Consider the following 12,302-nt stretch of genomic DNA (forward strand, 5'->3'; position numbering starts at 1 on the left):
AATTCTGAAAGTTTAACTCCCTAAACTCGGAGTCTAAAGATTGTCTCTCATTTTCAAAAATAAAATCGGTGAATTCTTTTAAAATATCTAGAAAAGAATTATTGCCCTTCTTCATTACTCTTCCAGGATCAATAAGTTTTAAGCATTTATATTAATTTAAATTAAAATCAAATTAATGCAAGTGCTAACTATTTTGTCTATGTCATTTTTGGGAAGTTTTGTTTCTGAAACAATATCTTTTGCATATAAACCCAAATATACTTCATCATATTCTAAATAATTGTTCGTGTCCATGATGTAAAATGTAAACTAGATAGAACTAGAAAGAGTACAATGCTGACAAAAAATACAGATATCTAAGCCATTGAAAACGGCTGCGGCGAGTCGCCGATAGTTCTGATTTAAAGCTGCCAATTTTATATGTTTGTATGGTAACGCCGTATTAACTTAAAAAAATTGACAATTTGTGTCGATTGTTGAAATATCGGCAATTCTGAGGCAAAAATCGGAAAATCGGCATTCTTCATTTTTAGAGTGAAAAATCGTCAAAATGCCGATAAATCGGCAAATATGGCAGCCCTGCGTATAGACCTTTGCCTAGGTTGCAACGTGCCTTTCCACTCAAAACCCGTACTTTATTCGTACCTAAATTTTTTGAAATTGATTATTTTATGGTTGGGCCGAAATCCCGGCAGTACTGCAATACCGGGCCAACCCGTGACAGAAGTGGAGCAAGCCCCTTGAACTTCCGTCAGATTCCAAAAATCAGTTTAACATTTGTTGTCCTCCGATGGAGGATCTATCAGATGTTAAGCTGATAAGAACAGATACTACACTTTGATCTTAGCCATAAGGCCGAGAAGCGATAACTAGACAGATGCCAACATGAAGGTCTGACGTTGTTATGAATACGAAGTGAATGTGAATTATAAGAAGTAAGAGAAATATAGAAGAGCATTGATCATAGTAAAGGCCATAGAAATGTGTGTTGTGTGTATATTTTTAAGGAAAAGAAGGGATAATCAATGATGGCCGCACACAGTTAGCTAATAGAGTGGTGATAATCGATGGTACATACCCACATTGCGAGTACCAATAAGCAACCACTTTCTTATAAGGTGTGTAAGTACACCAGGGGCAAACAGTGAACTGCTCGTTTGTCCTTTTGTACAAACAAATTACCCTTAAAGGGAGCACACGTGCCATGGTTTACGGTCACCAAGCTATCAGGTACCTAAGGGTGATCTTCAACCAGCATCCCTTCTTTGTTTTAAAAATGTGTATGTCACACATTTTTACATAGGACTACAAAACATCAGTGATAAAAACAATTTCTATTTCAGATTATTCTTCTCTTCTAATTCTCAATCACTTATTAGCCATAGCAAGGTATAACATCGACGTCGACCTCTGGCTAGTTATCGCTTCTCGGCCTTATGGCTAAGATCAAAGTGTAGTATCTGTTCTTATCAGCTTAACATCTGATAGATCCTCCATCGGAGGACAACAAATGTTAAACTGATTTTTGGAAATTGACGGAAGTTCAAGGGGCTTGCTCCACTTCTGTCGCGGGTTGGCCCGGTATTGCAGTACCGCCGGGATTTCGGCCCACATTAAAATAATCAATTTCAAATAATTTAGATACGAATAAAGTAGGGGTTTTGAGTGGATAGACACATTGCAACCTAGGCAAATTTCTGTACGGGAAGTTCAAGTCGCGCGATTAATTTAAATATTTTTTTTTAGGCAAGCCCAAGAGGCGTGGATTTTTAAAGGAATATTTTTTCGGAGACCCATATATTTTTTGTAGGTTCATAAGGCGTGGATTTTTTAAAGAAAATATTTTTTCGGAGACCCATATATTTTTTCGTAGGTCCATAAGGCGTGGATTTTTTAAAGGAATATTTTTTCGTAGGTCCATAAGGCGTGGATTTTTAAAGGAATATTTTTTCGTAGGTCCATAAGGCGTGGATTTTTTAAAGCAATATTTTTTTGTAGGTCCATAAGGCGTGGATTTGTTAAAGGAATATTTTTTCGTAGGTCCATAAGGCGTGGCTTTTTTAAAGGAATATTTTTTTCGGTGGCCCAAACGACGTGGATTTTTTAAAGGAATATTTTTTCAAAGGCCCATAAGGCGTGGATTTATTAAAGGAATATTTTTTCAAAGGCTAACAATCGTTGATTTATTAATACTAGGGATAACACCAATAGATTGTCTATCGACACAAATGAGTGGTTCAATGACCCTAACATGTCCATCAAAGGCAATCAGAGATTTGGCTGGAATCTAAATCATATGGCAAAAACACACATACACATACAAAAACATCCTTTTTAAATGTCCCTTTGGTAAAAGCGAAATATGTTGGCAATGCCTTTTTTCTGAAGGCCATCAAAAATAAAAAATTGAATTTGGGGAGAAGCAGATACAGTGGAACAGGGTTACAGTGAATATTTTCATTACTAAATCTTCTAACTTTTCAAGTTCTGTTGTGGCTCTAGTACGATACTCATAAACACAGAAGCTTATTTGTATAAGGCTATTTTTGCCCGGTCCCACTGTAGGTCATTTATTGCACTTTGAACTATTAATGAAATGGTCATGTCTGCAAAATTTGTTGTTGGAGGCGGTTGATGCATTTAAAACTGCGTTTTTGCAATCCAACAACAACAACCTTTTTTCCTACTGTCTGTATGTCTGTTTGAATTTAAATAAAAGCTCAAGTAACACAATAAATTTGACAGTCTGTAGCAGCCTTAAATTTCGTATTCGAATATCAGTCAGTTCGTTCTTCCTGTCGACTCTTTCTGCTTACAAATAAATAAACGCCATTTATACAAAAATAACAATGCGGATTTTATTTCATTGGAATTTCAGTGTATGTCGATAAAAAGTAACTGATACAAGGACGTAGAGCAGATATGAAAATTTGTTGGACTTTGAAAAAATATTCCTTTAAAAAATCCACGCCTTATGAGCCTCCGAAAAAATATTCCTTTAAAAATCCACGCGTTATGAGCCTTTGAAAAAATATTCCTTTAAAAAATCCACGCCTTATGGACCTTTGAAAAAATATTCCTTTAAAAAATCCACGCCTTATGGGCCTCCGAAAAAATATTCCTTTAAAAAATCCACGCCTTATGGGCCTTTGAAAAACATTCCTTTAAAAAATCCACGCCTTATGGACCTGCAAACAATAATTCCTTTCAAAACTCCTCGTCTTATGGTCCTCCGATGCACGTCTTTGTGGGCTTTAATAAAATTTCCTTAAAAGATCCTTGATCCTTTCCTATCTGTGGGTAACTGAAATTTATTATTTTATGGTTGGGCCGAAATCCCGGCGGTACTGCAATACCGGGCCAACCCGCGACAGAAGTGGAGCAAGCCCCTTGAACTTCCGTCAATTTCCAAAAATCAGTTTAACATTTGTTGTCCTCCGATGGAGGATCTATCAGATGTTAAGCTGATAAGAACAGATACTACACTTTGATCTTAGCCATAAGGCCGAGAAGCGATAACTAGACAGAGAACAACCTGAAGATTATACCTTGCTAGGAATGTGAAGTGAATGAGAATTAGCAGAGTAAACTACAATGGAAGAGAAAAGGTTGTTATCACTGGAATTGGGATAGTCATACAAATGTGTGCTACATACCCATTTTTATGAGAAAGAAGGGTTGATCTTCGATGGTCGCACACAGGTAGCTGATAGCTAAGTGTGACTCTATGCTACTCACACAAACTCTGTGTATCATAATCGAAGAACCACTGTGAAATGATTGCCTGATAAACTGCCACAAGAAATCTAGTCACTATATATTGGATTTTATACACAAAAACGAAGAACTTCCGTAAATGGACCACGATCTGAAAGGCACTTTCAATGTGTCTATAAAGGCTCTCGATTTCTACAAAATTATCCTTAAAGACGTCTATAATGATTCCATTATAAGAGTCACAATCCCTAATGGGAACCTATACTGACTCCTTCAAAAATTGTAGCCTTGTAGCAGCTTCAAAAATTATTCTATAAAAATCCACGCCTTGTGCGACCATGAAAAAATTATTCTATAAAAATCCCCGCCTTGTGGCACCATGAAAAAAATTATTCTTTAAAAATCTATGCCTTGTGGCACCATGAAAAAATTATTCTTTAAAAATCCACGCCTTGTGGGTCCATGAAAAAATTATTCTTTAAAAATCCACGCCTTGTGGGTCCATGAAAAAATTCTTTTGGAGGTCCTTGAAAAAATTCTTTTCTAAAAACCCACGCCTTGGAGGTCCTTGAAAAAATAATTCCTAAAAACCCACGCCTTGGAGGTCCTTGAAAAAATAATTCCTAAAAACCCACGCCTTGGAAGTCCTTGAAAAAATTATTCTTTAAAAATCCACGCCTTGTGGGTCCATGAAAAAATTATTCTTTAAAAATCCACGCCTTGTGGGTCCACGAAAAAATTATTCTTTAAAAATCCACGCCTTGTGGGTCCATGAAAAAATTATTCTTTAAAAATCCACGCCTTGTGGGTCCATGAAAAAATTATTCGTTAAAAATCCACGCCTTGTGGGTCCATGAAAAAATTATTCGTTAAAAATCCACGCCTTGTGGGTCCATGAAAAAATTATTCGTTAAAAATCCACGCCTTGTAGGTCCATGAAAAAATTATTCTTTAAAAATCCACGCCTTGTTGGTCCATGAAAAAATTATTCTTTAAAAATCCGCGCCTTGTGAGTCCATGAAAAAATTATTCTTTAAAAATCCACGCCTTGTGGGTCCATGAAAAAATTATTCTTTAAAAATCCACGCCTTGTGGGACAATGAAAAATGTTATTCTTTAAAAATCCACGCCTTGGAGGTCCTTTGAAAAATTATTCTTTAAAAATCCACGCCTTGGAGGTCCTTTGAAAAATTATTCTTTAAAAATCCACGCCTTGGAGGTCCTTTGAAAAATTATTCTTTAAAAATCCACGCCTTGGAGGTCCTTTGAAAAATTATTCTTTAAAAATCCACGCCTTGGAGGTCCTTTGAAAAATTATTCTTTAAAAATCCACGCCTTGGAGGTCCTTTGAAAAATTATTCTTTAAAAATCCACGCCTTGGAGGTCCTTTGAAAAATTATTCTTTAAAAATCCACGCCTTGGAGGTCCTTTGAAAAATTATTCTTTAAAAATCCACGCCTTGGAGGTCCTTTGAAAAATTATTCTTTAAAAATCCACGCCTTGGAGGTCCTTTGAAAAATTATTGTTTAAAAATCCACGCCTTGGAGGTCCTTTGAAAAATTATTGTTTAAAAATCCACGCCTTGGAGGTCCTTTGAAAAATTATTGTTTAAAAATCCACGCCTTGGAGGTCCTTTGAAAAATTATTCTTTAAAAATCCACGCCTTGGAGGTCCTTTGAAAAATTATTGTTTAAAAATCCACGCCTTGGAGGTCCTTTGAAAAATTATTGTTTAAAAATCCACGCCTTGGAGGTCCTTTGAAAAATTATTCTTTAAAAATCCACGCCTTGGAGGTCCTTTGAAAAATTATTGTTTAAAAATCCACGCCTTGGAGGTCCTTTGAAAAATTATTGTTTAAAAACCCACGCCTTGGAGGTCCTTGAAAAAATTATTCTTTAAAAATCCACGCCTTGTGGGTCCATGAAAAAATTATTCTTTAAAAATCCACGCCTTGTGGGTCCATGAAAAAATTATTCTTTAAAAAAACCACGCCTTGTGGTTCCATGAAAAAATTATTCTTTAAAAACCCACGCCTTGGAGGTCCTTGAAAAACTATTCTTTAAAAATCCACGCCTGGTGGGTTCATGAAAAACAATATTCTTTAAAAATCCACGCCTTGGAGGTGCTTGAAAAAATTAATCTTTAAAAATCCAGCCCTATTAGCTGCTTGAAAAAATTATTCTTGAAAAATCTACGCCTAGTAGGTCCTTGAAGAAATTATTTTTTTCTCCACACATGACCTCTATAAAATATGAGAGAAAAAATAACAACAACAAATTTGTGTCAAAGTTGTTGCAGCATTGCACTTTCATTCATGGTAACTTTTTTTCTTTACCACCTACAACTACATACATATTCACATATACGTACATATGTATATACAAGTTTGATTACCATAATTTCACAAAACTTCTGCCACCTCATCTCCTCCCCCACACCTCCACCTATTATTTTCCCTCAATATATGCACATTTTTAATTGATTTTTGTATTGGTAATGATGCATGGCATGCTGCTCTGGCAGTGTTTGATCGGCCAATGTTAGTTGCAATGAATTGTTGTTTGCAGCAGCTATGACCCCTAGATGTATGCAGCAATTATGAGCACGATGATGATTATGCCATGAAAGATGCATCAAAATATGCAATCCTGTTTAGAATAGCAACTGGCTTAATGTAAGTACTTGAGGATAGTACCAGTAGTAGTAGTAGCTGTTCTACTCTTTGGCCTTTGGCTAATATTATTTTCCTATTCCTATCCTATCTAACAAAAATAATTGAATTTTGAGTTTTTTTCTGCTTTCGTGCTGGGAAAATATTCAATGAAGTTTGAAATTACAAAAATAGAAAAAATGAGGATAATGATATATCATTATCGTCGTCAATGATGTATGTATGTTAGGGGAGGAGGAAGGACATAGGAGATTGGATAGAATTGCAAGTGCAGATTTAAAAATGTGATATTTAAGGTTTTGAAGAAACAAATTTTATATTTGTATTAAAATTTAAATATTTTTCAAACAGATGTCAATGTTCGACATTGACTTAAAGTTAAAAATGCTTAAAGTTAAAAATCTCCAAATTATCAGAATATAATTTCATATTGATTTGATTAGTAAAATTTCGTTCTGTCCGAACTTTTTGTATCCTCCAGCATCAGATCGGCATTTTAGATACCTAAAATCGGTCGGACACTTATATGAGGCCTATGTCAAAAAAATTGAGCTACACTGCAAATAGTATTCCCTAGGATTTTTTATCTCAATGGTAGGAAAACCTGGCTACTACCTTCAGCATACGGGAAATGCTTTGTGAACCTTTATGTGGGGACTATGTCAAAATATTGACTTATATTGAGTATTTTCTTTTAATATGTTTTGTACTCTTCAATAAACCGAAATGTATTACACCCACTCGGGTTACAAAATCCTTCAAAATAACAAAAAATTATGTGGTATCGTTATGTAGAGGCTATGTCAAAACTGCACAGATATTGTCCATTTTGCAAAGAAGTTATTTCCCCGCCAAGAACACGGAATTTTTAATTGCAGCTACTTCGATTGGAAAATGCGTCTAAGGCCATTAAAATATCCAAACTTGTTTGAGACTTGCATATGGGTGCTATGTCAAACCTCTATTGAAACAATTCCATGAATACGGAATTTTTAGTAACTTCTTTTGGAAAATTCTGCTAAAACCTTCAAAATACCGGGGATCGTTATAATGTGACTATATTAATTTCTGCCGTAATGTTTATTGCCTCCAAACATGCGAAATATAACATCCATTTTTGAGAGAAAATAGGACCATGATGTTACCTATAATTGGCCGGATCGTTATGTGGAAGCTAGTACATCCAAAAATTTACAAATATTTGATTTACAAATATTTCGGAGGGAGGAATTGACAGCTAATGAAAACTCAAAATATCAAATAAATCTGATTCAGCTGAAAAACGAATCTGAAATCCTAAAGATGCCGAATAATGGGGGGTAACTGTTATATGGCGGCTACAATGAAACGTAGCACCTCCGAGCCATATCGTGATTTCAACACACGGACAGAAGGTGGAGAATATAAAAATGATCCAAACCCACAAACATAGATTTTGTGTATGTGTATATGGCCCCAAGAGTTTGTAAGGCTACAAAATATTAATTTCGGATCCACTATTTTCTTGTGCCAGTCCATCTGTCCATCATAATGTTTACTTAAAATACAGGAAAATAGAAAACATTTCATGTAAGTTCGGTTGTGGCCATATAACTACAACTTTGTGATGGTTATCAAAAATATATAGAGAATCAAATCCGACGAAAATATACATATATGGGAGCTATATCTAAATCTGAACCGATTTTACATCATTCTAGACTTAATTCAGTATATTTCGTGAAAATCGAAAGATATATTTGGTGCATCATTTACATTAAATCGGGCGAATATATATCTATCTCTATTTATTTTGCCTGTTACAAACATATGTACAAAGACATAATGCCCTGTACCACAGAATGGTGAAGCAATTGTTTACAAAAATATGTTCAAAAGTTCGGAAGCATTGTTCTCAAATTTACTGGGATTTTTGAAATAATTTGTAAGTATTTCTGTCGGGAGGATTATTTTTCTCTCCGAAAAGGAAGTACGAAACTTTCCAATAGGAAAATTAAAATGTCGTCCAACATGCCGACACCTTTATATGGAGGTTTTTGGAAAAATTGTACCTATTTGGTAAAGGTTCTGTGAAAAAGATGTATCTATACCCATAAATAAAGCAAGTTACTTCGGTTAGTAAATAAGCCTAGGCCCATTAAAATATATAAAATTTACAGGACCTTTACATGTTGGTTATTGGCTTATTGAACATTATCAGCACAGGTGGAAAATTCGCAAAGGATCGTGAAAATACCTGAAATGGGGGGACACATTATTTGTGGTGCAATTCGTAAAGATATACTGATATTAATATTTTCTGGAAGGAAACTGTGCCATCGGATGAGATCTCAGAACAAGTAAAAACGATGTTAAGTTCGGCCCGGCCAAAATTTTTTATAACATCCACCATGAGGATGACAATCACAATATCTCCAAGGAGAAAACTTATGTTATGATAGGAACTTGAACATATCGAAAAATACTTGAGAAAAAGATGATTGAAATTCTCAAAATATTTACTAGTGGAGCTACCGTTATATTGGGGCTACCCTGAAACTTGGGTGAAGAGTAATAATTTTTGGTACGGATATGTCTTACTCAAAGAGAACCCAAAATACCAAATTACAGCCAGCTTGGTTGGAAAATCTGTTGAAAATCCCCAAAATACCGAGTTATGGGGAGTACCGTTATATGGGGCTACTCTAAAACTTCGGTGAATATTAATTTGGTACGGATATGTGTTATTTAATGAGAATGCAAAAATCGTGCCCAAAAAACCGAATATTAATTATTTACAATACAAAACATCCTTGGAGTACTAGCAATGTCTGTGCAAAATTTCAGAGCTCTATCTTATATAGAGCGATCTCTATCGTGATTTCAACGGACGGAAATACGTAGAACGACAAGGAATTTTATTCTGATCAGGAATATATATGCTTTGTGGGGTCTCCGAGGAATATTTCGAGGTGTTGCAAACGACATGACAAATTTATGTACTGAATTTAGTTTAGAATTATGTCTGCAAAGCTTCGTGAAAATTGGTTCAGATTCAGATATAGCACTAATTTAAAAAATCGCTATAGAAAATTATTTTTATAGGAACGTTAATTTGAGAGAAGTTCGTATATTATTAATATAATCATCGAAAGGGTGAACAAAGCAACACAGAATAAATCTATTTTTAATGTAACCAGACTCATATTTTATGACTTAAAAAACAAAAATTTGTTTAATTAAAAACGGTAAGGAAAGTAGTAAAGTCGGATGGGCCGACTATATGATACCCTTCACCACCGTGGGTATATACAACAGATGAATCCTAACAGACGTCGAATTTTTGAAGGTTGAACATGTCATTCTGCAACTTATACTAAACTTTTCATTTGGTCAGATAAAGGGATACCTCAATAGGTTATATTAACTTCAGTACGCTGTGCAAAATTTTTGGTCAATCGGCCTACCTTAGGGTCTTTGGTAAACCATTTATCTATCGGACGAAAATATACATGGGAGCTATATCTAAATCTGGACCGAATTTCAGGAAACTAAACACACATCAGTCTAGACCTAATTCAGTACACTATACCAAATTTCGTGCACATCGAAAGATATATAGGGTCTTTGGTACACCATTTACATTAAATCGGACGAAAATATATATGGGAGCTATACCTAAATCTGGACCGATTTTCAGGAAACTTAACACACATCATTCTAGACCTAATTCATTACGCTGTACCAAATTTCATGCAAATCGAAAGATATATAGGGACTTTGGTACACCATTTACATTAAATCGGACGAAAATGTATATGGGAGCCATATCTAAATCAGGACCGATTTTCAGGAAACTTTGCGTACATCATTCTAGACCTAATTTAGTACGATTTACCAAATTTCGTGCAGATCAAAAGATATATAATGACTTTGGTACACCATTTACATTAAATCGGACGAAAATATATATGGGAGCTATATCTAAATCCGGACCGATTTTCAGGAAACTTACACACATCATTCTAGACCTCATTCATTACTATATGCCAAATTTCATGCAAATCGAAAGATATATAAGGACTTTGGTACACCATTTACATTAAATCGGACGAAAATATATATTGACTATATCTAAATGTGGACTGATTTTCTGGAAACTTAACACACAGCATTCTAGACCTAATTCAGTACGCTGTGCCAAATTTCGTGCAAATCGAAAGATGTATAGGGACTTTGGTACACCATTTACATTAAATCGGACGAAAATATATATGGGAGCTATACCTAAATCTGAACCGATTTTTTCCAATTTCGTCCTTGGGCCAAATAAGTGACCTATGCTAAATTTCATCCAATTCGGATCATAAATGCGACCTGTACTTTGTTTACAATTTAACATGGACAGACAGACGGACGCACGGACATTCATAAATCGACTTAAAAAGTGATTCTAAGCATATTCTCAAAAGGAACCATTTGTCTATCTCGTTTCCTTTTGCCTGTTACAAACATATGCACAAAGACACAGTGTGGTGAAGGGTATAAAAATTGCATATAATTGATATTTCAAAAAAAATTTAGCGATTTTTTGGCACAAAACTATTAATTTATTAATTTTTTTATATTGGGAAATTTTCGAAAAAAAACATTTAAATTAAGAGTGCCTAAAAGTATGCATGAGTGATTGAGATAGCTCTTTGCTTAAAATGGGTTTTGGATTTTTCACCTTCAAATTCTATATAAAGGAAATTTCTCATTGATTTTAATTATATTTTAAATACATGATGACATGACATGAAATGATTTTTTTAATTATTAATATAATAGCCCCTAAAACTATGCATCATTCATGAATATTATTTTTCAATTGCACTATTTGATTGTTAACATACTGTTTGAAATCCCCTGACATTTCAATCAATTAAATTGTTATACATGAATTGTGTTTATATAGAAAAGTGTAAAATATATTTAAAATCATTATTTTTTTATTCGAAAGTGTCAAAAGTGTTTCAAATGCCCATCAACACAATAACAATAATTTAGTTAAATACCCCAAAAACTTACCGAAAATTTGCTGCTGCTGATGTTATTGTAGAATTTTATTTATTTTTTAATTGATGAAATAATTTGCTGTTTGTTTTCTCGATGTCATCAAAAAATTTGATGTCCATTCATCGATGCTGGTTGACTGAATGGCTGGCTGGCTGGCTGGCTGGCTGACTGGCTGCTGATGATGAAATTCAATTCAATTACAAATGTGATAATTGAAATAGATTTTTTTTGGTTCGGTTGGGAAATAATGGCTTTTCGATAAATGCTTTTTGATGGCCTCTGAGGTTGAATGTTAGAAAGGCTATTTATGCAAATTCAATTGTGAATTGTGTTGTTTTTGAATAAAAATTTTCAATTCAAAATTGATGATGATGGCGAAGTTATTTTAATTTTTATTTTATTATTATTTTATTTTTTTGCACACAATTATTTAACACTAAACACAAATACACAGACACCACACACATAGACACATTGATGAGATGAGACACAATTATTATACGATTTGACAATTTGCAGAATTTTTTTTTTTAAAATTCTTTATTTAGTGCATGGTAAAAACACAGGGTGGCACATTTGATTTTAAATTCTTTTGGATATTTATTTCAATATTTTTTTTCAAAACCTTAGTAGGGTGATTTTTTCGACTTTACTTGTGTTAACGAGATTCGTTGATTTTTCTTTCGAAAAGTGTTTTTTATTTAGCAGTTTTTATTTAATACTTTCCCACACAGGGTAACACTTAAAAAATATTTTTTTTTAACAGCAAGTCCAAGAATTAGGTCCTACAGGCGTTATGGAAGATTTTTGTGATTATTTTCCGTACTGGAGAAATTTTTAGAGATCAACTGGAATTTTTAAGTATTATCTTATAATA

At 34.1% G+C, this 12,302-nt stretch overlaps 3 non-coding genes across 3 annotated transcripts; 1 reads left to right on the forward strand and 2 right to left on the reverse strand.

Annotated features, from left to right (window-relative positions):
• Nucleotides 1–670: 670 nt before the first annotated feature.
• Nucleotides 671–867, reverse strand: LOC133333194 (U2 spliceosomal RNA). Its single transcript, XR_009754442.1, has one exon. It is a non-coding gene; the product is annotated as a U2 spliceosomal RNA (small nuclear RNA).
• Nucleotides 868–1,420: 553 nt separating this feature from the next.
• Nucleotides 1,421–1,617, forward strand: LOC133333197 (U2 spliceosomal RNA). Its single transcript, XR_009754445.1, has one exon. It is a non-coding gene; the product is annotated as a U2 spliceosomal RNA (small nuclear RNA).
• A 1,703-nt stretch (nucleotides 1,618–3,320) lies between these two features.
• Nucleotides 3,321–3,517, reverse strand: LOC133333196 (U2 spliceosomal RNA). The gene has a single exon (XR_009754444.1). It is a non-coding gene; the product is annotated as a U2 spliceosomal RNA (small nuclear RNA).
• Nucleotides 3,518–12,302: the final 8,785 nt, after the last annotated feature.

The sequence above is a fragment of the Musca vetustissima genome, unplaced genomic scaffold (genome assembly GCF_032173495.1).
Source record: "Musca vetustissima isolate MV318-11 ecotype Yass unplaced genomic scaffold, APGP_CSIRO_Mvet_v1 utg124152, whole genome shotgun sequence".
NCBI lineage: Eukaryota > Metazoa > Arthropoda > Insecta > Diptera > Muscidae > Musca > Musca vetustissima.